At 34.5% G+C, this 26,176-nt stretch overlaps 1 protein-coding gene across 5 annotated transcripts in view; it reads left to right on the forward strand.

Annotated features, from left to right (window-relative positions):
• LOC112046018 (uncharacterized) overlaps nt 1-26,176 on the forward strand; it is a 206,347-nt gene that overhangs the window by 36,696 nt on the left and 143,475 nt on the right. For 4 of the 5 annotated variants that reach the window (XM_052882270.1, XM_052882269.1, XM_052882273.1 and 1 more), the window contains exon 2: nt 3,185-3,218. The exons of the other annotated variant lie outside the window; for it this stretch is intronic. The gene's annotated coding sequence lies outside the window, so the exon portion shown is untranslated. The remainder of the gene's footprint in view (nt 1-3,184; nt 3,219-26,176) is intronic. 5 annotated transcript variants of the gene reach the window in all.

Here is a 26,176-nt window from a genome sequence, read left to right on the forward strand (position 1 = left end):
CACGCAGAGAATTAAGAAATTCTCTGGTATGCAGGTTTCCTCACGATGTATTCCTTCACCGTTTGAGACACGTGATATTTAATTTCTTAAAATGCACACAACTGAAAAGTTGGAGGTGCATGCCCCGTACCGGATACGAACCCACACCCTCTGGAATCAGAGGCAGAGGTCATATCCACTGGGCTATCACGACTCCTGATAGGCTTGTGCTTGACTACAATCATGCCTGATGAAAAGCAATAGGGATGATGACAGTTTTTTAAATTGTATATAAATTAAGAGTAGTCTATGCTAATAATAAAGCAATTTTGTAAGAGTAACAGTGTATCTGCGATCATTACTTTCGGAGCTACAGGGATTTAAAGAGTCAGGTTTGCGGCACTGCCTCGGATTCCTGAAAAACGCCCCATACAAAATGGTACGAACTAATGTCGTCGTAGGTACATAATGCTCGTTAGATTTGTATATATATATTATGTATTTCAAATGAAATTACTAATATCTTTGTTATTTGTGCATTTATTTTTATAGTTCACATATTAAAAAATGTCACATTTAATCTAAGGAAGCTAAAACTGTATGAATCTTCATCTAATTACAATAAAAGAGTTTTAATGGATTTTGAAATTTTATTATCTTATTTATTTTGCAAATATCCAGACAATCATTGCTTTTTATGTATAAATTAGTTAACATTGACCTTATTTACCAGAATTTTTCATAAAAATCAATATATTCAAACCTAGTCATTATCCCCATTATGAGGTCTGAGATGAAGTGCGCTTGTCTAGAATTCTATTCACTGTTGCCTTGAAGGTGCACAAATTATACGTGTCTGGAAACAGGACGACAGAAAGGCATTACACATCTTAGCAGCTCTAATTAGAAACGTTTACGGGTTTACCTTCGGGTGCGGGGTATATTGCTTCAGGTTGAAGAATATAATATAGCTCGTGCGGAATAACTTGACACCTGGCTGGGATGTTTGTACTGTGTTTAATTGGTTGTGTTTGGTAGCCAGGTGTCAAGTTGATGTGCACGATTTATACAAATCAAGCACGCGTTACTAAGGAGAGCACTGCAAAGTCTGTAGTAGTGATAATCGTATTTCGTTCATACAAAAAATACAAGAAAGACTCTAATGTGGTAACATTAAGATCAGTTGCACAACGTCTTTTAGAACCTGAAAATAAGTATTAACTAAATCACACAATCATTTCTTCATATAGTCACAGCCGGTATGTATTACAACACGATTCAACGACTAGATTATAGTCAAAACAGTCAAACCTTATACATTTTCTTGTTTTTACGAGTAAGGACAAAAACAGGCTGTATCATTTGTAAAATTACGTACGTCACATCCACATTTCACTGACACTTTATACATAAGATATCTTTATTCTTTATGTCCACGTCAGTCTAAAGGGACAGACAAACTTATTCTAATTTCAACAGTTTTGTGAACGCAAAAAATATAAATAAAGCCCCGTCACCACCTAATGTTTATTTACTGCCTATTATCTCAGTCTTTCAGGTCTTATTTTCCGCGCAAACTTTGCAAAAAGTGTGAAAAGTTTTAACGTGATTAATGAGAGAGAAAAGAAACATTATAAATCTTTGTGAAATCGAGAGGACTTTCACTGCGGATTGCTTTTTCAATCTTTGTAAACTTCGCCGGAGATCCGATTTTTTTTTAAACTTATTTACAATCTTGGTGTTGTCAGCATTAATTTAAAAATAGCTTTAATTTTTACCTAAAAAGGTATACAAACCAACAATAATGTTTACTCGTAGAACGCACCTGCTAAATGTATTGGTCTCAGAATAGATAAAGTTTGATTAGTTAATGAATTATTAGTTTCTTAACTACAGAATAGTAATGTATGGTCTACTCGGGCATTATGTAGATCCTGTCGATCGACTACAAAATACACACGGTGTATATTTGAATTGAACGAGTAGGTAGGTAGGTGTAGGTAACCTACACCATTCGTTTTGTGTAGGTTACCTACACCAAACAAATGGTGTAGGTAACTGTTTAACCCATTGTCGGGTTCCATGTTTTTAGTTTTATTTTTATTAACCACAATCGAAACGTGTTGTGTATTTTAAAACATCACCATCAGTATCAACCAAATTTAAATGGCCCATTACAGGGCCAGACCACCTTCCATATAGGCGAGGGGTAGACACACCACGCTCCTTCAATGCGGGTTGGTGGGCTTAGGTTGATATGTTAAATTTGTTAACGACCTTTTACAATTTTACACTAACTTTAATAAGTAAGAAGCGTATGTTAGTGACCGAGTCCGACAGTTTAACGTGCTCTCCAAGGCAAGGTGTAACACCAATAGCTTCCTAACACCGGAGTGAGACTTTTACTGAAGATTTATTAAAAGAAAGAAAATCTCAATACATATCCATTGCCCAGGATTCGAACCCTGGACCTCGAGATCAGAAACCACGTAGGCTAACCATTGAGCTACTGGGGCCACTGGGTTAAAAAATTGCAAAATATACTTATTATAAAATTCTTATCTATCATCTGCCAAAGTGCAGTTAAACTTTATACTAGGAAGCTATGAAAAAACCTGACTTACGTCGAGATCTTTTATGTGATTATTTGGAAATAAAAAATAGTGACTCAGCAACAGATGAAAATGTTAAGTTAACCGTTATAACACAAGTCACGTGCGGACGGACTTACAAAATGTGTAGATGTTGTCAGTTCTGGGACGTTACATTCGTGATGACACTGAAATCGGATTAATAAAAGTGCTATTGGACCTGCGAATTTTCTTCATGAAATTCGAAATTCAAAATTTTAGTAGGCTTAGTTTACAAGCAATTTTTATACGTAAGTTTTGTTACTTCGTAGTGAATGAAAGCCTCTACTACATACTATTACTATATTCTTTGGTTTATTCGTTCACATTTTCCGTGCGTAGATACTAAAGTCAATGAATTTTTAAATCCGTTCAGTTTCAGAGAGCAGTCTGAATAACCAAATATAAAATCTTTGTAAATAGATTTTATAGTGAAGTGATAACTGATAATTGATACTATCTTACATTTAAGAATTTGATGTAATTTTTAATAGATTTTATATAAATATTTTTAATAGATATTAGAATTATTATTATTTATTTATTTACATGGTTTTATTTTTCTTTTGTTCCAGATTTTAACAAGGAATATTATTTACTACTGAACAGGTACTAATATTTATGTTTAATATCCAGATAGTGTAAATATATTAGGAAAATATTATAATAAATAATAATAGATGAAAGTTAGTGTGCTAATACATACTCGCATCTTGTAACTTAATCCACTATCTGAGACGAATGTCTTAGCATTCCATGGATTCACCGTCCGGATGCCGGGTCCATCACGTGGTAGAGAGAAAAACTCCGAGCAGAGTCCTGAACTTGTGACTACAGGATGTAGGGTTAAGGAATTGTTAATTAGTCTGAATATTAAATTAAATTTTAAATAGTTTATCATTGAGTTATATTGTATAAGTTATATAAACACAACGTTTAAACTTCACATTTTTTCACTTATTAGAAAAATTATGGAAACTGATCGGACCTGTACGACGATAAATTCCCATACCGTGTATATACTGGTATTTAGTATGGCAAACAAAACTCCAAATGGAACAGTGGTCAGATTTAAAGCTAAGTCAGGAAGTGAGGTGGGTCCCAGTTAGATTAGCTCACATGTCTTATTAAGTTCGTAGTCCGGAAACTATCGGGCGGCGCCGGCGGCCGTCGGAAATCAAACTAATCGATTTTCATTTCGTCGACAGGAAATTAAATCCTTTGAGAGTCGTTCCCGATAACGGATTTCAGCTAGGCACGACACGTGTTCAACATTCGAACGTTTGATCCGAAAGCGAAAATTTTAATATCGCTCATCGGGCACCTTTATTAAATTTTCCCGATTCTAAATCAGTCCGGGCTTTGCGTGAAATTGAATTTCATATTTATTTTGTCAATTTGATATCTCACCTGCATCGCTTATTGATTTACTACAATGGTTTTCTATTGCTTACGTATGATTTAATCAAAAATTTCCAAGCCTATTGAAGATTCTAATTGCTATGAATATATTCGACTCTGTTATTTAGGTTTAAAAATAAATGTTGATTGGAATACATATTAACATCATTTTACTAACCTAATTAAGCTGACTAAACTGAAACAATATTTGATTAATAAATATAGATATTTATGGCTTAATTGATTACTTCTAACCTTTTGGTTGAAAGTAATCAATTTCGAGAAAGAGGTGAACCGCCGAATCCAACTCGGCTGGTCTGCATTCGGGTAACTTTGCGACATCTTTTCGTCCAAAATTCCTCAGTGCCTGAAGACAAAAGTCTTCAAACAGTGCTGACCAGTGATGACCAACGGTTTCGAGACTTGTTGATATGATGATGATGATGAACCTTTTGGTATCTCCGGAAACCTTACAAACTACAAAATGATTAAATCCTGCCAAAATACAACGATGGATTTTTTCTAATCACCTAATCACATAGACAGACAAAATGAATTTTTATAACACAAAAACTAATTACAAACGCGAAAGTTTGTATCGATGTATGTTATCGCTACTACTGATGCAATTTGGCTAAATTTGTAATGAAAATAAATTTTACTCTAGATTTACACATAGACTACTTTTCATCCCGGCAAAGTCCATGATTCCCGTGGGATTTGTGAAAAATTTAATTCCACGCAGACGAAGTCGCGGGCATCCGTTATTTAATACCTTTACATTAACAATTAGCAAGTTTTTTTACATCACTCAGCTAAAATCACAAGATAGGCATCAGAAAATTCGTAGGCTCTAAAGCAGGTATAAGTAACTAAACAAACCAATTTCTCACGGAGCCGTTAAAACAACAAAAACATCCATCAAAATCTATTTCTCGAGGCAAAGGACTGCTTTTAGTGAGCGTGTCTAGTATCATGTTGCGTCGACTGACGGACGCATGCTCCTTAGGATGGTTTACAACGCGTTTGTCTGGCTACGACTTTTCTTTGTTTTTTTTGAAAAACTTTTTGACGTCGAACGTCTTATAATTCGATGGAGACGGCTGCACACTCGAAAAAAGATGACGTCATGCGTCGTTCCCTCGCTCTAGGGTTGCTAACTTTTTTTACAAGAAATAAAGTATATTCTGGTCTATTAAGATCATTAAACAGTATTTTAGAAAACGAACACTTTCTTTTGAAAAATGCAACCATTCCATCATTATTTTCATAAAACGTTTTCACGTTCAATCATCGTCAGTTAACCGACTTTACAGACAACCGTTTTTTTGAGTTCGTTTCCTATGGAGTTTAGGGTGTGACTTGGGGTTTTTAGGGTGTTTTATCTCTAGGTCAGATTATAATATGGAGATAACACTGAAACATTGACACTTTGAATATATAAGTAAAGTAATACAAGTATTACATTAAAGCAATAATTAATAATACATTATGAATTTCAAAAACGATAAATAGCCTTCTTGTTGGTCCAGGTTTACCTTAATCTCACTCTTTAAAATATAAACTAAATAAATATTGTTTTGTTTCTACTATTTTAAAATTTTGGTATCATTCAAAAGAAATAATGTAAATAAAAGAATTCTTTAAACGAATTATGTCCCAATTTCTAAAAATAAAACTTTAAACACGGTAGGTATACCAGATAGATCTGTGCATATCTAAATATAAAAGAAAATGTTCTGGCTTCTCAGATTTACTTCCTTATTCTTTGGTAATAGCGGAAAGTAATTTCATCCTCCCTTTTAGTATGTCTAGGGTTTCTACACGTTCAGTTTTCATTATACCAAGAAATATATAATCTAAGAGTATTTCAAACGAATTATAGATATATCTTCTTCGGTGAACTAGGTGAAAATTGTTAACTAATATATATTTTTGCTATTTTGTTTATTTAAGAATACCATATTTGACTTATATATTTTGCAATAGTTGCGGAATGAATTTGTTGTCCATTTCTCTTTTAGGCGCGTTTGGAACTCTCATTAGTTTGGATTTAAGGAATTTAATTATCACCATTATACATATAAATATTACACCGATAAATGAAGTGACAGTAACACCACCATTTGGTCAATTTATAATTTAACTTTACAGTTTGGTTTGCGGCTTACTATAATCATGCCTGATGAAAAGGTGTAATGTAGTCTATATTTGGATGTACTTGTCTAAAAAATATCTCTGTCTAAACATACAACTATAAAAAAGTAATGAAAATGAAAATGAAATGAAAAATGAAAATGAAAATGAAATGAAAAATGAAAATGAATTTTATTCGTTTTATAAACATTATAATACATAATAGGGCTGAGACCTTCTTTTAAGTAAAAACCTGTGTCAGAAGGTCTCGCTCTCGCTAGTAATTAATATATTATTATAAGTTATAAGGAAAAAACACATCAAAAAACATGCAGTGAAAATGGAGTATATGAGTGCGTGTGAGTGCGTGCGTGCGTGTATTTGTTTGTGAGAGTGTGTGTGTGTTTGCGTGTGTGTGTTTGAAATATGAGTACATACATCAAAAGAGCCGAAACTAATATTATACTTTGTCTTAGATTCGGCATACTTAACGTAAACGAGCCTTAATGCTGTTTACGAAAGTAACAGGATCCCAGAGGCGGAGTGCTATGACATATACGTAAGGAACATTTCGATTTGTCCGCGGACAACGCGACCTCCCCCGGGAAATTAAGGAACTGGATAGTGACCACGACGCTACGTGTACGTCGATCCCGCATCCCACTTCTAGAAATATGACTACGTTTTCTTAAACTTTTAGTATAAAAATAATTCTTGAACGTTAATAAAATACTTACTATGCAAGTAGGTATGTAATAGTAACATGTTGCTCGAAAGCGAATATGCATATATGATGAATTAATGTTATTGAAATGTGATTTATCAATTGATATTTATCGTAATATTAGAATAGAAAAAAAATAAACAATATTTCAATAGTGGATTATAAGAGAAATGGCAATGAAAGAAACATTAAAATCATTTTTTTAATTATTTTTATAAGTTGGCTTTATTTAGTTCGTTTTAGTATTTTTGGTAATATTATCTATTAAACAAAATAGTATAATACTCTTTGATCAATATTCAAATGTATGTAACTTTTGAATATTGATCAAAGAATAGAAAAGTATCCTAAAAAGAACTTATTTTATACATCAAACAGTCATTGATCATTTTAAGAGTTTAATTAATCACCTGTGTAGATTCAATTGATACAACTTCTCAGTAATATTAATTATATTAATTAAAACAACACACACTCACAATTAAAACTGTTTAACAAGCGGACACGGTAATACCATTACTTTTTTTACAAAGTTGTTAATTGTTTGCATTCCGTAGTTACAAAAAGTTACGCCGAATGACGTACAGAACAACGCTTTCAGAGCATAATCGAGATTTACTGGAATGTTTAAAATTACCATAAAAAATATTTTTCTGATTCGTTGCCTGTGAATGCGTCCTTAGAGATTTTTCAAGGCCATAAAATGAAATTAGAAACATAATACCGACCTTTTAATTGCGCCACGAAACTTTTTATGTTAATAATGGAACCAGGTTTTCGCCTCTTCAGGTTTGTTCTCTTCTAGTTATTTATTAGTAGATATCCGTGCAATCTTCTATACAGTCTAGTTTCATAGTCATATCTATACTTATAATAAATCTGTAGAGAGGTCAATTCTGTACATGAAATATATTTCCAAAATAACTATCAGGGGGTGATTAGTGATCGATACTGATGCCAAAAATGCAATCAGTAAAATTTTTGTCTGTCTGTCTGTCTGTCTGTCTGTCTGTCTGTCTGTCTGTCTGTATGTTCTTTATAGAAACAAAAACTACTGGACGGATTTTAACGAAACTTGGTACAATTATTCTACATACTCCTGGGCAGGTTATAGTATACTTTTCATTACGCTACGATCAATAGGAGCAGAGCAGTGAAGAGAAATATTGAGAAAACGGGAGAAGTTACTCAATTTTTTAAGTTTCCGTCGCGTGTACAGCCTTAATGGTTAAAGCAACATAGAAATCATGTATGACAGAAATGTTCTCCTTAAAATTATCTATAAAAACACAACAGCATATATATGTCTATCTTTTATGGTTGACTCACAATAACACGTGTAACTCCCGATAGCTTAGCAGTTCGGAGCTTTCTAATTAAATTTGTCTACTCTTATGTTTATAACACTCATCACTCATCCCTAACTAAAAAAGTTTACATTATTACCTATTCAATAAAAAAAGAATCATAAAAATCGGTAAAGAAACATCAAAGTTATACAAGAAAGACGCTAAGCCATCGCGCGTGCATAGTAATTCATGCTATATGGATTATTTTTGTGTAACGGTTGCCGCGCTCGACGCGACTCGCGGGGGGGGGGGAATAAATAAAGAAGTGCAGCCTTAATGAGTAGGGTAGGGTAGGGTAGGGTAGGGGTAGGGTAGGGGTAGGGGTAGGGTAGGGTAGGGTAGGGGTAGGGCAGGGGTAGGATAGGGTAGATAAAAGTTTACAACGACTTACACGCGGACGAAGTCGCGGGCGTCCGCTAGTCTATAATAATATTATAAAGCTGAAGAGTTTCTTTTTTTGATTGATTGAACGCGCTAACCTCAGGAACTACTAGTCCGATTAGAAAAATTCTTTCAAAGTTAGATAGCCCATTTATCGAGGAAGGCTATAGGCTATGTATTATCCCCATACTTTTATGGGAACAGGAACCACGCGAGTTAAACCGCGCGGCGTCAGCTAGTTTTATATAATTATTCTTAAAATTAATGAATCTTGACCAAGTTACGGAAACGAAATTAGATAGGCTTGAAACTAGAAAGAAATACCGGAACTTAATCTCTCCTGACCACTATTTCCTTTTAAACTACTAAAGATAGTTTAAGTATTAGCTTTACAATTTTGTATGCTCTATTTGATGCGCTACAAGTCCCGAGTGAAAAAAAAACAATGAATACATAACTGAATCAGAAAGGCCATCAATCCAATATTACATGAAAAAGAATTAGAGTAAATCAGATAATAACCAGTATATTATCTAAATATTCTTATGCATTAAGAATTACTTGGTTATATCGTTAAAATCTGTTGCAATAACCGCCGGGGCGTGATAGGCTTATTTAGTAATTATTCACGTTCTGTGTTGATAGCCTCGGCGCTATTGTCTTATTACGAGTTAACATGCACGGCTCTGTGAAACACAGCAACTAGTTATTTACACCACATAAACTAAATAAAAATAAATATCTTTACGTTGAGCTGGAGTTGATCTTTGGTTTAATAAGTTTTGCCTCTAAGTTTCACACTACTTGTCCAGTTGAGTCGATATGCTAACGTCTAAATGTGTTAACTTGATGCACGGCTTGGGTGTTAGGTTTATTTTCGTTACGGAATTTCTTGATTTGGTCGCCGCGCTCTTTAAAACGTTTTATATTACTAATAAAAATAGAAAAGGATTTTTTTCCTGATAGTAAATGAAAACCATTGCCATAACAGACCATCACAACTACAGGACATTAAAACAAATTAAAATTAAAAATTTTAAATAACCCCTGAAGGTCATAAAATTAACTAATAACGACTTCTGTGTCAGAAATTCTTTCTATCATAACAGAAAACTTTAAATGTTGTTGCAATATTATATGAGCTGGATCAAAGAAAAATATATATTTACTTAATGGCTTTCAAATGAAAGAAACCGCATGAAAATTTGTATATCCGTTTGAAAGCTGCGATACCACAGACAGACACATCGGCTTAAGTAATTAAACAACTGCCAAAGGTGGTAGTTCTTGGTAGTTGATTTAAATCGAAATAGCTATTTATTGGTGGCAAAAATAAGCAAGGCTAAATCACACTACCACCGAATGAGCTTATCAATTGTTACATTAATTATTCCTTGGAAATTCATGTTGTCGGTGAAATACAAAAAAATCATTTAAACACATAACTCAATACGCAAGTAAAAGAAACAATACTTTTAATTTCCAAAGCGTATAAAACAAAACTTTCATCGTGCAATGAAATACGATGGCGAGCGGTCGCTATATCACTTTTATTACTCTCACGAATATATAAAATGGTACGGTAACGCAGTGCTAAGGGTCTTTCACCAGTCCTCACTAAAATTTCTATGCTCGTAATTTAAAGTTCTCGCTGGACAATGGGACAACTTTACGCCCATATTCACATACGTTATTACAACTTGTACTGACATTATTATGGTCTTTTACCATACTTTTGGTATACACTTAGTCAAATTTAAGGCTGCTTTTGACGTGACAACGTCTTATAATTCGATGAAAATAGATGCAAACTCGAAAAAAGTTGTCGTCATGCGTCGTTCCCTCGCTCTAGGGTTGCCGAATTTTTTTACAAGGAATAAAGTATATTCTGGTTTATGAAGATTATTAAACAGTATTTTAGAAAAACGCACAGTATTTTATTCATTTATTGTTTTAAATACGTTGATTGAAATTTTCTTTTGAAAAACGCAACCATTCCATTAGTATTTTCTGACGTTGTCACGTTCAACTATCGTCAGTAAACCGTCTTTGCAGACAACCGTTTTTTTAGACGAAATTTATGAACTCCTAGGGAGCGTTACGGAATAACGCGTAGCTATCAGTGCGTGCGGTGGTCGTCGCGCTACGCGCTGAGCTGCCAGCGCCGAAGGTCAGCGTCGGGTTAGCGTGACTCTAAAACCAGCCTAAAGCTTGTGATCGCCAGACCTTATTGATTTTATAATTTCTCATTTTAAAAAAGTAAAGTCGCCATCACACAGCTCTGAGTACTGGAATCAGAGCTGGGTGTAATTTGAAATGAAATCGATAATTTCAAAAAACTTATTTGAATTTACTTATTTGAACTTATTTGAGTTTTGATTTGTCACCAATCAAATTTTGTTTTAATCATATAACAACTTCATCTACGTGATAAAGATATTTTCATTTTCATAAAAGTCAAAGTAAAACTTCATTTATTTCAATTAGGTTTTAGGCTTAGTTTACAAGAAATATCGAAACGTCTGTTAATAATTTTATTAGTTAATAACATATTGTCATTAACCTCCTCGCTAAGTTGTATGCCATCTACTCTTTTCCTCCACACATTTCTATCTCTTGTTTGTTCTTCCTTAACTATACTCAGAGGCACAATTATCCGCTCATTTTTATATACTTGCGTCATATTAAAGTGAGAGTATAATTGTGCCTCTGAGTAAATTATGTCACTCTATTTTGAAATTATTTAAATTACAATTTATCATCGAATAATTATTGTAAGCTTTTTAGAAATCGATCTCAATTTGACATACTCGTTAAATAATATATACCGAATATATGACTCATTCGATCACGGAAGATAGAAAATATATCCAAATCGGTAAATCACATTGAAATTTCATGACCATTTAAAGTTGAGCTGCATTTCATTATCGTATTATGTAAATTCCATCCATCATATTTTATTGTCGCACGTAAATTATTATGATTGGTTACCGGAGAGGGGTCGATATTAAATATGGACAAGTCAACAAAGCAGATTTCGAGCTAAAATTCGTCGTCATCAACCCATATTCGGCTCACTGCTGAGCTCGAGTCTCCTCTCAGAATGAGAGGGGTTAGGCCAATTACTACTACGCTGGCCCAATGCGGATTGGCAGACTTCATACACGCAGAGAATTAAGATAATTCTCTGGTATGCAGGTTTCCTCACGATGTTTTCCTTCACCGATTGAGACACATGATATTTAATTTCTTAAAATGCACACAACTGAAAAGTTGGAGGTGCATGCCCCGGACGGGATTCGAACCCACACCCTCCGGAATCGGAGGCAGAGGTCATATCCACTGGGCTATCACGCTATCTCTTTTTGGGCTAAAATTAGTTGGATGAATTAGATTCATTGGATTGGATGGATACTTATAGGAGAATTTGAACCTGAGAATTTTCTTAATTCTCTAAGAAAAGTAAGGCCTAACCCCTCTCATTCTTAGAGGAGAGTCGTGCTCAACAGTGAGCCGACTATGGGTTGTTAATGATAATGATGATGATGATGATGATGATGGTGATGATGAAAGAAATAAAGCAATGGGATACTAAAGCTAACTCATCCTAATAATTTTATAAATCATGCCTACGTGGAATAGTGACACGAACACTGACTGCTTGGACACCCTTCTTCTCAGTGGTAAAGATAGAAATTACACTACTATGCTTTGAATTGTCATGAAATTATTTTATTGCTATTAAACGACTTAGCGTTTAACTTTATTTCTATTTTTTACTGATTTGGATTGCCATAGACAGTATTAATGTAAAAATACATAAAACTGCAGCTAAACTGTGTATAACTGAGTGCCTCGTGGGAGTTTTCAATATTTTCATACTGTTGCTATCGCGTTGACGTAAACTAGAATTTATTTGGAATTGAAACAGTTGTGCAGTAGTGCCACTAGATGGCGCTGTTTCAATTCCTTATACATTCTCTGTTACGTTAACGCGATAGTATCAGTATCAAACTGCCACTAGGCCCTCTGTCAATGGTTTTAACTGTAATAGTTTACGCGGCGCGGCTTTTAAGCTTGTAGTAGCCATAATTTTTTCTGATTTTTTCTGACATAAGCCAGAAATATGTGGCCGAGGTCAAGTGTTAATAATATAGATACGAAATATTTAAATTTAGTCGTATTATTAACCTCCCCGAACGAAGCCGGGGTCAAACTACAGTCACGTAATATCAAAGGAGTAGGTAATATGAGCATATTATAATGTAACATGAATAGAAACAAATGGTTACACAAACCAACTTTTAGGATCGCAAATATTTTGTTAACATCCTCCAAAATTAATGCTTTATTATGAAAATGTAACAAAGTTTGCCTAACTTTTAATTGCTTTCCCATCTTTCATACACTTGCGGTATATCTGCGAATAGGTACTTTTATAATGAAATCCACAATTAAACTGTATAATTAGGCAAAATGGAAACTTCAGTTGGAAATTAAGACCTTTTATTTTTAATTAAATGTATGTCTATTCCATAAAACTTTAGTGCTTTAGTCTATGGGTCTGTAGACATACTCGTAGGTAGAGTTAGTCAGGAAAACTTCAGCAATTTAGTTTTAGACCTATATTTTAGTCTTTTCTTTCTTAATTGAATCTCTATGAATAGAGAATAATAGATTTATTTTGCTATTTTCCGCGATTAAATATATTTACACAACACAGACAATTATTTGAATGTATGTATTCCATTATATTTATACAACCTGCATTCTCGTGTTTTTGCATTTTCCTAAACCCAAGGTTGGAAGAAATCGCTACGTAGCGATAAGGCCGCCTTTTGTATCCCACTTCTGTGCTATACTTTTTCTGTCTTGTTATTTGTTTTTTCTTATGTTGTGGTCTACAAATAAAGTATAAATAAATAAATAGTTATCTTGCCACAAAGTAAGCGGAGCTTATGTGATAGGAAGATGGGTAATGAGAACAGATACATCTTAGTATCATAGTTAAAGATTGGAGAATTTAAACCTCTTGAAGATGGTCCGGTTTCTGGGTGACGTCATCGCTTGGATTTATCTGTTTTGATTATTCCCTATTCATGATTAACTTTCATATAGTATCGGATCCTTACATCATAAATATAATATAGTGTAAGCGGACGCTTGACCTTCGGTGACCTTTCGCTTGTCTACAGTGTCCCTTAAATAACAAAAATAAAACGCAAGTAGCAGTGGTAGATTTACCATCTAATTAGGCGGAAGTGTATTAAAAGAAAACCCTATACCTATCTATACTAATATTATAAAGAGGAAAACTTTGTTTGTATGTTTGTAAGTTTGTATGTTGTTTGTTTGTAATGAATAGGCTCAAAAACTACAGGACCGATTTTAAAAATTCTTTCACCATTCGAAAGCTACATTATCTACTAGTAACATAGGCTAAATTTTATTTTGGAAAAAATAGGGTTCCGTAAGATATTTGGGTTTTTCGAACACAAGGTGTAAAAAATCAACCAAAAAAGTTACTTAACTTGCTATAAAAGATAGAACCATAAAATGGTGCAATTAATTGTAGATCTTATAAATATCTACAAAAAAGTCCGCGACACACCATACCTATCTATGTCGAGTGAGGCACAAGGTTGAGGACAGGAGTAGTTGAAATTTTACAACGAGTTTCACGTGGAAAAGGTCGCGGGCGTTCGCTAGTGTATAGATAAAATTTCATGTTGGGTATGATTATAACTTTAGCAACATCACTCTTTACACGTATTTTTAACCGACTTCCAAAAGGGAGGAGGTTCTACGTTCGGCTGTATGTATGTTTTTTTTTTGATTGAATGCAATGTACAAGCGCTGAGATCACTTTAGAATAAAAGCTAAGCGGAAGAGATTGCCCTGAACGTTCGCCAAAGTGTTGAAGGCTCACTCTTAGCCGCAGAGAGCAACGGTTAATTACAGAAAAATGCGGAAAATGCACACAAATTGATACCTACAAGTGTTAGAAAACGGGAAGATTACCTTGGAAATATTGTAATAATTGCTTCTCTTTGTCATTAGTAGATCACCTTTCTATAAACGAGTCACTATACTGTTATTAAGTCAAGCTCATACTTATAATAGGTGACATTAATTGAAGCATATTTTTATACTTTTAATCGTTTACTAATTTATAAAAATAATTTAAAGTCAAAAAAACCGGACTGCTTTAAAAGTCAATAAAATAGGTAATATCCAAAAGTCCAACTGACAAATGGTACATTTAAAAAATAAAATCTAATGACTATAATATCACTATTCACTAATATTATAAAGCTGAAGAGTTTGTTTGTTTGATTGAACGCGCTAATCTCAGGAACTACTGGTCCGATTTGAAAAATTCGTTCAGTGTTAGATAGCCCATTTATCGAGGAAGGCTATAGGCTATATATTATCTCCGTATTCCTACGGGAACGGGAATCACGCGGGTGAAACCGCGCGGCGGTAGCTAGTAATATCATAAAAAGAGATTACCTGCAACCTCAAAATGAAAAATAATTTTCGGTCGGTTCAGGAGACTGAACAGATTTTAAAATAATGTCATTCTCTGGCTGCAAACCAAAGGGTTAACCAATAGTAGTTAATATTGATTCCTATTGCGTAATCGTTCAAACTAAGTAGTTATATCGAAAGACAATGGACTTCGTGAAATTTCGGTGAACTCACGTAGCATTTCGTTACACGTTGGGCCGCGACGTTCTTGTACGGTGACGTAACACATTTGACATAAATCTAACCAACTGACAAGAATAAGGCATGTGGAAATTTCAAAAGTAGACTCCGCGCCACAAAAGAAGTCCTGCGGCTTTTTTTTTATTCTTTACAAGTTAGCCCTTGACTTCAATATCACCTGATGGTAAGTGATTATGTAGTCTTAGATGGAAGCGGGCTAACTTGTTAGGAGCAGGATGAAAATCCACACCCCTTTCGGTTTCTACACGGCATCGTACCGGAACGCTAATCGCTTGGCGGTACGTCTTTGCCGGTAGGGTGATAACTAGCCACGGCCGAAGCCTCCCACCAGCCAGACCTGGTCTAATTAAGAAAATCTCAATCTGCCCAGCCGGGGATCGAACCCAGGACCTCTGATTTGTAAATCTACCGCGCATACCACTGCGCCACGGAGGCCGTCGAACCGTCGTCAGGCTAAAACCTGAACTGAAATTGACAGCGCCTTACACAAATCGTCGTACCCACTCCTACAGTCTTTCCCGACTAGTTGGAGGGGAATGGGAATATTGGTCATATTTAAAAATATGGCAAATATTCTTATAAAAAAAATTATAATTAGACCGCCATTACCACATGACAATGAGTGCCGTTTAGGCATTAGTGCCGCGTCTACGGGACTTGTTTTGTGGCGTGGAGTGTAATGCTTTTATGAATTTTAACGAATTCTCTGGCATATTACCTACTGCCATAATACCATTTAAATACTATTTGGGTACCAGGTAGGACGTGTGTTTGATAGGGATCTTTGTTTGACAATTGACGTAGACGAGATGGTTCTTAACTACGTAGGCAGTGGCGTGAAACTAATACGTGCACATACGCATTGCTTACCTTATAGCGTTTCATGACCAGTGTGCCTAGTGGGAGTTTTCAATGTTTTGGAATTTAAACAGTTGTGCAGTAGTGCCACTAGATGGCGCTGTTTCAATTCCTTAGAAATTCGCGTTTACGTCAACGTGATCGTCACAGTATCAAACTGCCACTAGGCCCTCTGGAAAGAATAGGTATCTAATATTTTAACAACCTTTTTTACAACCTCTACATAGCAAGGGCCTACCCTATAAAACAGCTCTGTGCACGCCACTATACGTGGGTATATTCGTAAGATGAAGATCAAATGAGCTAGCTAATACGAAGATATCGGCATTTTACTATACTATGCACAAAAATTAAGGGAGCAGAAAAAAAATCCAAATTTTTGGGGGATTTTCAACAGGCTGTAACTTATACAAAAATGGTCGTACAGCAAAAAAATAAAAAGCAAATTGTAGCTCTAAGTGTTTAGTTTTTGGATCTGAGTTTGAAAATTTTTTTTTGAAAATATTTTTCGAGTAATCATAAGAAAACCACTGAAAAAAAAATTTTCGAAATTTTTTTGGTTTTTTTTTTAATCTACGGACGTGGAAAAAATTTTTTCGACTCAATCTCCATATGGACCGGATAGCTTGTTTATTCAGATTTAATTTCGTTTTTTTTAAATCTCGATACGAGCATTTCTCGCTGAGATATCGATGTTTGAATGGAAAAAGATCATTTTGTCTTTGATTACCAATATCTCAGCAACCAATGATCGCACAGAAATTTTGAGGTTGGTTTCAAAAATTTGAATAAACTCTCTACAAGGATTAGCAATTGAATTTTGAAAAAAAAAATTTTATTTCAATCATTACATGAATTTGAAAAAGCATCCAAAAAAGGGCTTTTTGTCGTTTTTTGGAAAATCAAGCGCCCAATCAAAAATATTGCGGAAACCACTGACGTTAAGTGTGCCTTTCACTGTTCAATATACCCACAAAAACCCTACAAAGTTTCAATTCAATCCAGCCAACCGTTTTTTTTTTCCCACTTGATCGAATTTTTGAAAAAATTAAAGGAGCAAGAATTTCGCTCTGAAAATGTCATAATTTACGCTTTTGTGCTTGCGCACGTGTATGTGTGTGTTCCACAGTATTTTGTGACTCCAAACTCACTCTCCGAAGATGTATGTGTGTGTGTGTGTGTGTGTGGAAGTGACGAACCACAGGGTCTCAATCTCTGATAAAACCACACACATACACGTGCGCAAGCACAAAAGCGTAAATTATGACATTTTCAGAACGAAATTCTTGCTCCTTTAATTTTTTCAAAAATTCGATCAAGTGGGAAAAAAAAACGGTTGGCTGGATTGAATTGAAACTTTGTAGGGTTTTTGTGGGTATATTGAACAGTAAAAGGCACACTTAACGTCAGTGGTTTCCGCAATATTTTTGATTGGGCGCTTGATTTTCCAAAAAACGACAAAAAGCCCTTTTTTGGATGCTTTTGCAAATTCATGTAATGATTGAAAAAAATTTTTTTTTTCAAAATTCAATTGCTAATCCTTGTAGAGAGTTTATTCAAATTTTTGAAACCAACCTCAAAATTTCTGTGCGATCATTGGTTGCTGAGATATTGGTAATCAAAGACAAAATGATCTTTTTCCATTCAAACATCGATATCTCAGCGAGAAATGCTCGTATCGAGATTTAAAAAAAACGAAATTAAATCTGAATAAACAAGCTATCCGGTCCATATAGAGATTGAGTCGAAAAAATTTTTTCCACGTCCGTAGATTAAAAAAAAAAACCAAAAAAATTTCGAAAATTTTTTTTTCAGTGGTTTTCTTATGATTACTCGAAAAATATTTTCAAAAAAAAATTTTCAAACTCAGATCCAAAAACTAAACACTTAGAGCTACAATTTGCTTTTTATTTTTTTGCTGTACGACCATTTTTGTATAAGTTACAGCCTGTTGAAAATCCCCCAAAAATTTGGATTTTTTTTCTGCTCCCTTAATTTTTGTGCATAGTATATTATGATGGACAGGCTGAAATTTAGGAAAGTCCAGTCTCAGAACATAATTTATATTATTTATGTTTTCGATTACGAGTACAAGTATACACCTACTTTCAAAATTTTAGGCAAAAAGCCCTAACTATGATATACTTATTTTTAAATATCTTAATGCAATAAAAATGTCCTCTTAGACAGATTATATTAGTACGTCAACTATCATGTCATACTTTATCACGAATAGGATAAAATCTAGCTTAACTGCGTGTTTATTCTTTCTAAATGCTTGTGAGTCACATTTTAAGTGCATTTAACAAGGACTAACCTCCCTTTACTAATGCTATAAAAAAGTGCTTAATGTAGATACTCACGTATATAATTAATGACATCCTGTGCACACGGTCATGTTCTATAATAATATTATTTGCATTAGTATTGGGTAATAAGTTTAGTTATTAATTTAACTTTGACAGAGAGACAGCTTGAATATTTTCCATGTAAAACTTCTTACAAAATCGCGTTGCGAAAAGTGTAATCGGGCAAAGCGAACGGACGTTGAGAAGGAGAGCTAAAGAAGTTTTACTTTAATCGTGTGATCGTTTTTATAGTCCTTATTGACGGACTACGTATGACCCACTCATAGTACAAGTAGTAAAACAAAGCATGCAAGGAACACGTTCTACAAAGTGCTATTCTGTGTCCATCTATCTGTGGCATAGGTAGGTAGGTAATATGGCTTTAATTACACCGGCAACAGCGCTCTACAAACTTAAGCATTGCTGCTTTTTAGCTGAAATAAGTATGGCGGTAGTACTTAGCTTTGTTGCATAGAAAATGCAGTATTACAGAACAAATCCTAAACGAAACAACAACGTTTCCTAAAGAATTGAGTTTTCATTATTAAAAACCCATATTCGGATCTCTGTTGAGCATGCCTCTCCTCTCAGAATGAGAGAGGGTTAGGCTAATAGTCCACCACGTTGGCCCAATGTGGATTGGCAGACTTTACACGTAGAGAATTGAGAAAATTCTCAGGCATGCAGGTTTGCTCACGATTTTTTTTTTCACCCGTTTGAGATACGTGATATTTATTTTCTGAAAATACACATTACTTAAAAGTTGGAGGAGCATGCCCCGGACCAGAGTCAAATCGAAATCCCCTTCGAACTGAAAGCAGAGGTCATATCCACTTGGTTATCGCGCCTGTACATTCATTAATTCCTCAGATTTGACTATATTTTTTTAACAATTTTAGCATGTCAAACAGTTAGTTATGATGTAAAATCGAGTCTACTTTTAGGCCTTTTGTTTCGCGACTGACTCTTACTCTATGGTGCTATTGTGCAAATGGCAAGTCATTATGTCTCTATGGCGAAATGTGAGGCATCAAATAAATGTGCATGACACCTCGCGACACTTTCTCTCGACACTGCGTGAACTCACGTCTTATGAAAAAGTAAAAGTGACACTTACGAAACCTGTTTCTAATCGCAGCATGTGTTACACAAATTTACGAGTGCAAAGATTTTATTGTAAAGAATTATTTTAAAAGAATTAAAGTATAGGTTATCTACTTATACAAAATTTAATGATTTTTAACCTATATAAAAAAATATTTTAATTATTAGATAAACAAATAACTAAACAATCGTTTAGAAGTCTAAATTGCTATAATTACTTTTAAATATTAAATCTTTTAAGCCTAACTGCAATTTGCGAGTTGCTTATAATTTTCAATATTTTAATTTTAAGTTTTCGACTATTATTACCACCATAAGATTAAATTAAAATATGACATAATCCTGACATTTTAAAAGTGCTTGTAAACTGAACCTAATTGTAATAAATGAATTTTATATTAATAACTAATAGTAGGCACAACTTTATCAAAAGTTTTTCAATTCATACAGACATAGCCACTTTAAAATTCATAAATATCCGAATTAAATGGTTTTAGAAACATTAAAAACTAAGGCAAAAGACCTAATTCATTTAATTACTATATACGTACATCACTCAAAATGTAATGGTAGGTATACCTACTTAAATAAAATTACCACTGTTTTGTGTACACTTCGTGTGTATAAATAATAATTGGTCGTTATAATATAATTCTGTAATATGTCTACTAATTTGTAACGAATCTTTATTTTTATGATTCAAGGATGTGTTCAGTTTTTTTAACCATAAAAACATCTGACAAGGCAATACAATAACTGACAAAAAGTTATTTTTTGCTTGCTGACTCACATAATGTTTTAATCAAATCCATTTTGGTTCATCATCTTATATTGAGAGTTATTTTTACGTATTACCAATAAACTATTAGTCTTTTTTTTAAGATGCCCATAGTCAGTGACCAGGACCCAACCAGAGTCAATAATTACTGTTATAAAATTCCAGAAATATTGAGAAAAGAACAGATAATAATAAATAAACTGCTTGATAAAATAAACATATTGTGCTATTTTACCGGATAATCTTTCACAAAAGTCCTCATTACTTACTACTATTTTATTTCTGAAATAATATTATATAATTGAGCAATTTATTATGATATTATACAAAATATTATTCCAAGAGAAGGCAGAAACAGAAAAAAAACCTGTAGCCTCTGATATATAATACACTAATTTACCTACAAAGGTTCTATCAATGTCAGCTATATTTTCTCAAGACAAAATTGACAGTAATTGTAGGTATCCTAGAGGTCACATAACAATCACCTACGGTTCGAATGTGCACTTTAATAGAGCCTTTTGCCGCTCTCGTTATAATAACTTCAGTGCACTTAGCGGATACATACACGCGCCTTCACACTTGTGGATTACAACTTATATCTCAATTACATACATTGTTATAGTCTAAGAGCTAGTGAACAATTCATTTTCAACAAGTATACAAGCTTTTTAAAATAAATCAGCACGGCTATTCTCTAACGATGTTTTGTATAACTCGCAAGTGCGAGTTTCGAATTCACCGCTATCTTTCTCATTCTATAGGATCGTGTTAAACAGAGAGAGATATACGTGTATTCTAAAGTCGCACTTGCGAGTTATAAAAATATCGTTACAGAATAGACTAGCAAAAACGAGTATATCTTTAAACATTACATATATATACTCTTCAACTAATCAAAATGTCTTTACTAAAAGTGGGTACAAAATAAAAAAAAAATCTTGAGCTCTTAGATCTGAGTTTGCTAAGTTAGTCGTAAAGTTTTGAAGACTAAAGCAACAAAAGATTATCAATAAACTTAATTACAGTTAGGTTAAAACTCTTGAACATCGAAGTAAAGTAACGTACGACTATGTAAGCAATAATATATCTCTATATGTACCTTTAATTCACTGTAATAAACTAAATACGAGTAGGTGCACTAATTAATACCTACGTGAAAATTTAAATGAATACAATAAATTATTTAAACTATCACAACGAATAAAGTTAAGTTCTAAACTATAAACTGTACCTATTCAAATTTTGTAGAGGTCAAATTTATTACCACCGCCTTTGTTTTAAAAAGCCGATATAAATCCGGGTTTATTTATAAGACATTATTCGAATAATGAAAAATATAAACTATCTACACCCTTGATTACAGTATAAAAAATTTAAACGCTTTATCGTGTAGCAACGCTATCTGTAAATCATTCACTAGCTCTTAGCCAACACATTGTTAGCGTGTAATTCCAAATGTCCGATCGCGGCGCGGATTGTATAAGTGGCGGTTGCAACAAAAGCAAAAATGTGGCGACCTTACAAATAGAAAAGCCGGCCTTCACGCTCACTGAACGAGCATGAAAACTTAGTTTTGCTAGTATTTTTCAAGTAAAGTAGTGTGCACATAACACACGTATACCTACTCGTATCACGAAGTACGAGTAGTAATAGCATATTAACACGTAGTAGTTGGTAAAAGTGTACTATAGTCTGGCAAGATCGTTGATGACACTCCAATGATATGCGGGCGACGAGGAGAAAATTGCGCCGGTTTGAAATCGTGCGTGCGGGGAAGTGAGGTGCATCAGTCGTGGGTTTTTCATTCATCGCCACACGCCCCCCGGCCCTCGGCATCGGGAGTGTTACGAATGAAGTTGCCAAGCTATAGCTAAGAGCTAATAGGGAAAAGAGCTAATACAGGATAGGAATTTACCGAAAATTTAAGCTCGGAGAAAAATATAATTTTATGCTCGTAATTACCTCTCACCTGAACAGAACTCGCGCTCAACAGTGATCCGAATATGGGCTGCTATTGATGATGATAAATTACGTAATTGAGGGCTGCTAATATTACAAAATATTTTTTTAAAAATCTCATTAACAAAATGCTGCAACAACTGTTTATTTATGGCACGCGCTATAATGTACGGTCAACTTAAACATAAAGAACAGGAAAAGGAAGTGCGCTAGAAATAGCTGGATTAACTCAAGGCGTTAGATTACACTTATTTATATTAATTATATTGTATGCATTGCAATTAACAAAAAATAATAGTGCACTTATGAAGTAATGAAACGGTATGGTTCCTAACTTAGCTTACGGTTTGGCTCTAGGATCTTTGGCCAAATTGTCAACAGACTTTTGGGTACTGTCCGTAGAACTGTCCGTAGAACTTCTCGACCTCACTCAAGATCTCAGGCTTACAGACAGATAGTTATTACTCGTTTAATGTGGGCAAGTCTAGTCTATTGAGTCATAATTAGATCCATGCATTGATATCCTTCGTTTTCGCGATTGTTGGAAATACAAGTATGACCTTAGAAGTTCTATTCTGGAACCGATTGAGGTCGTGACTGTAAAAGGAGCGTATATCGTTTTATCATTTAATTGCTGATTGCTAATTGAATGCATGCTGTTTGTTTATCTCTAACAAATGTGCCAGATTTGATTTCTTGATGAGTCAAATTGATCCAGTGCTTTATCATCGTCATCATATGAGCCGACGTCCACTGCAGGACATAGGCCTTTTGTAGTACTTTCTTAACGTCACGTTCCTGAGCCGCCTACATCCAGCGAATCCCTGCGTCAATCCACCTGGTGGTCCAGTACTTGACCAAATAATGCCAGCCACTGACGATCACGTAAGCTCACATGCATCAAGTAAGCTCGCATTGTGCATGACATCATGCTTATCGTGACTAACACACGATCAGTTTTATCGGCTGTCAAGCCGTTAGCGCTGCAGGTATGTGAGCATAGCTATACGTTATCTGTATAAAATATATATATATTTCGGTCTAAATGATATGATTGCCTAAACACAAATTATTACACGCACTGTTGGTACATAATTTTTTAGCTCATTATAGAGCGCAGGCCTCTCCTCTCTGCAATTAAATATCTTGTTTAGGCCTACCATGTTGATTGATACTAGATGTTAAAGATAAATTAACGTTATCGATGAGTAAATTAGCTAACCAATAACCTGTACCTACACACGAGTAACTTAACACGCCTACTTCTAATCTCCTGGCATGTTGAGAATTATGTGTTGTATTTTAATCTTAGGAAAGATATTATGACATCATACTTATACGTACCTACATTTTTTATCAAAGTACAAAACGTTTCAAGAAAATTCTTAAGAGCGCGCAGCGCGTCGGTACGATATGGATAAAATTCTAAGCGCAAACGAGACGCCGAATTATGACTTTCACGTGAGTGAAAAGCACGGAGCGATTGACGCGCGACGCAAATTTTATGACGTGATAATGGTTTTGGCGCTCCAAAACCATTTTTACCTAATTCCAAGTAAATTAAACAACATAACGAAAAACAAAATGGCCATGTTCAAGATATATACCTAATTTTCTATACTAAACAAAAATTTAAGAAAATAAGTTTGCTTTTCCTGAGATTGAAAGCAAAATGTGAGCAAAACATGTATTTTGCTAAAAAATAAACTATCGAGAAAAGTTTTACAAATTGTGTATTTTGTATAGTCATAACGAAGCTAACACTTAGAAATATCATTTACCCAAATATCAGGCTCCTAACTTTTCCAGAATCTGAGATCCAGAACCATTTGTAACCACCAAATTACATATTGCACACTCTTAACTCTTTTGATTCCGTTCAATTTGAACGATTCGTAAAACCTATAACATTTTCTATGATTGCCCAACTGTGAACTACTTTGCGTTATGTATTTAGGGCACTCGAACACTGTAACACTAATCTGTGTGCAAAAAATGTTACGTCACAGCGAAGAGCATAACCTCACCTCATCGAAAATGCACTGACCCAGATGTCACAGCGAGACTGTGCCCGCGTGGAGTTGTGACATCACAGGGGTCGTTGCACTCGCGCCGACCAAATCACGACGAATTGAGGCGGAACGGAGTACCGACGAACATCAGCCGTCGTACTTTACGGGTTGTATCTACGGTAACCGTATCGTACTGTAGTGTAACTGTCTCTGTATTGGTCGGGTGATAGGTTTTATTAGTTGCAAGTGGACAACCACGTCAAATTCTTAAAAAATAGCTTCGTAACTAAAATCTGACCTAGATCTAGAGCCGTGATAGCCCAGTGGATATGACCTCTGCCTCTGATTCCGAAGGGTGTGGGTTCGAATCGGAACCGGGGCATGCACCTCTAACTTTTCGGTTGTGTGCATTTTAAGAAATTAAATATCACATGTCTCAAACGGTGAAGGAAAAACATCGTGAGGAAACCTTTCTCATTCTCTGCATGTGGGAAGTCTGCCAATCCGCAATGGGCCAGTGTGGTGGACTATTGGCCTAACCCCTCTCAATCTTAGAGGAGACTCGAGCTCAACAGTGAGCCGAGTATCGGTTGATAATGATGATGATGATGAACTAAAATCTAATCTAATGTTAAAACACTAGGAATTCTTACAGGGTCTTCATGATGACGATTACAAAAGATTATTGTAACCATTAAAATGAAGATATTTTTTGTTGTATTTCATTTATATTGTGCAATCAGCTGCATCCGTCGAGTACTTTTTGTTTTTATAACGAACATACAGACAGACAGACAAAAATTTTACCGATTGCATTTCTTTACATCAGTATCGATCACTAATCACCCCCTGATAGTTATTTTGGAAATATATTTCATGTACAGAATTGACCTCTCTACAGATTTAATACAAGTACCTATAAATAAATGTTATTAAAATTATAAGAACTAGGTCGCTTAGAAAACTATGTTGTGGATATTTTACATAAGTACCAACAAATTATATTAAACTAATGTATTGTTAATATGTGCTAGTAACACAATCAACCATGCAATTAAACATCTGAGGTCAATTCCAGCTAAAATGAACTAAATTACTTTAACTTTAGCATGCACAACTAGGCCGCAACCCGATGTTTTATTCAACATTCTCCTTTAATTAAGCGAAAATTGTTGTTTTAGTTAAGCTAAATTCACGTGTAAAATTGTATTTATTATGTATCTTGCTTACCAACTTGAAAGTACTTATTTATGAATGCACTTAATCATATTATTGCTAATACTAGCTGACACCGCGCGGTTTCACGCGCGTGGTTCCCGTTCCCATGGGAATATGGGGATTATATATAGCCTATAGCCTTCCTCGATAAATGGGCTATTTAACACTGAAAGAATTTTTCAAATCGAACCAGTAGTTTCTGAGATTAGCACGTTCAATCAAACAAACAAACTCTTCAGCTTTATAATATTACTTAGTATAGATATAAAAATTTTGTGTAATGGTGTGTAGTGGTTCCAGTCCTTCAAAACGGCTTGATGCCTAATGATGTTTTTGTATAATTTAAAGTAGTTATGAGAATAGGTCATAAAATTAACTCTACCCTCCATCCAATATTTTTTATCTATAACATACCTACATACATACAAGTCCTTTATACTTTTAATGATTTTTAATTAATCAAAAGTATAGAAACAGTCACGAATTTTGACGACCACAGAACTTGGTGTTTAGTTGTTTATAACAAGGAGTTCTAGGTTAGGTAGGGAAGTTCTAGGTTTG

This window comes from Bicyclus anynana, chromosome 6, assembly GCF_947172395.1.
Source record: "Bicyclus anynana chromosome 6, ilBicAnyn1.1, whole genome shotgun sequence".
Lineage (NCBI taxonomy): Eukaryota > Metazoa > Arthropoda > Insecta > Lepidoptera > Nymphalidae > Bicyclus > Bicyclus anynana.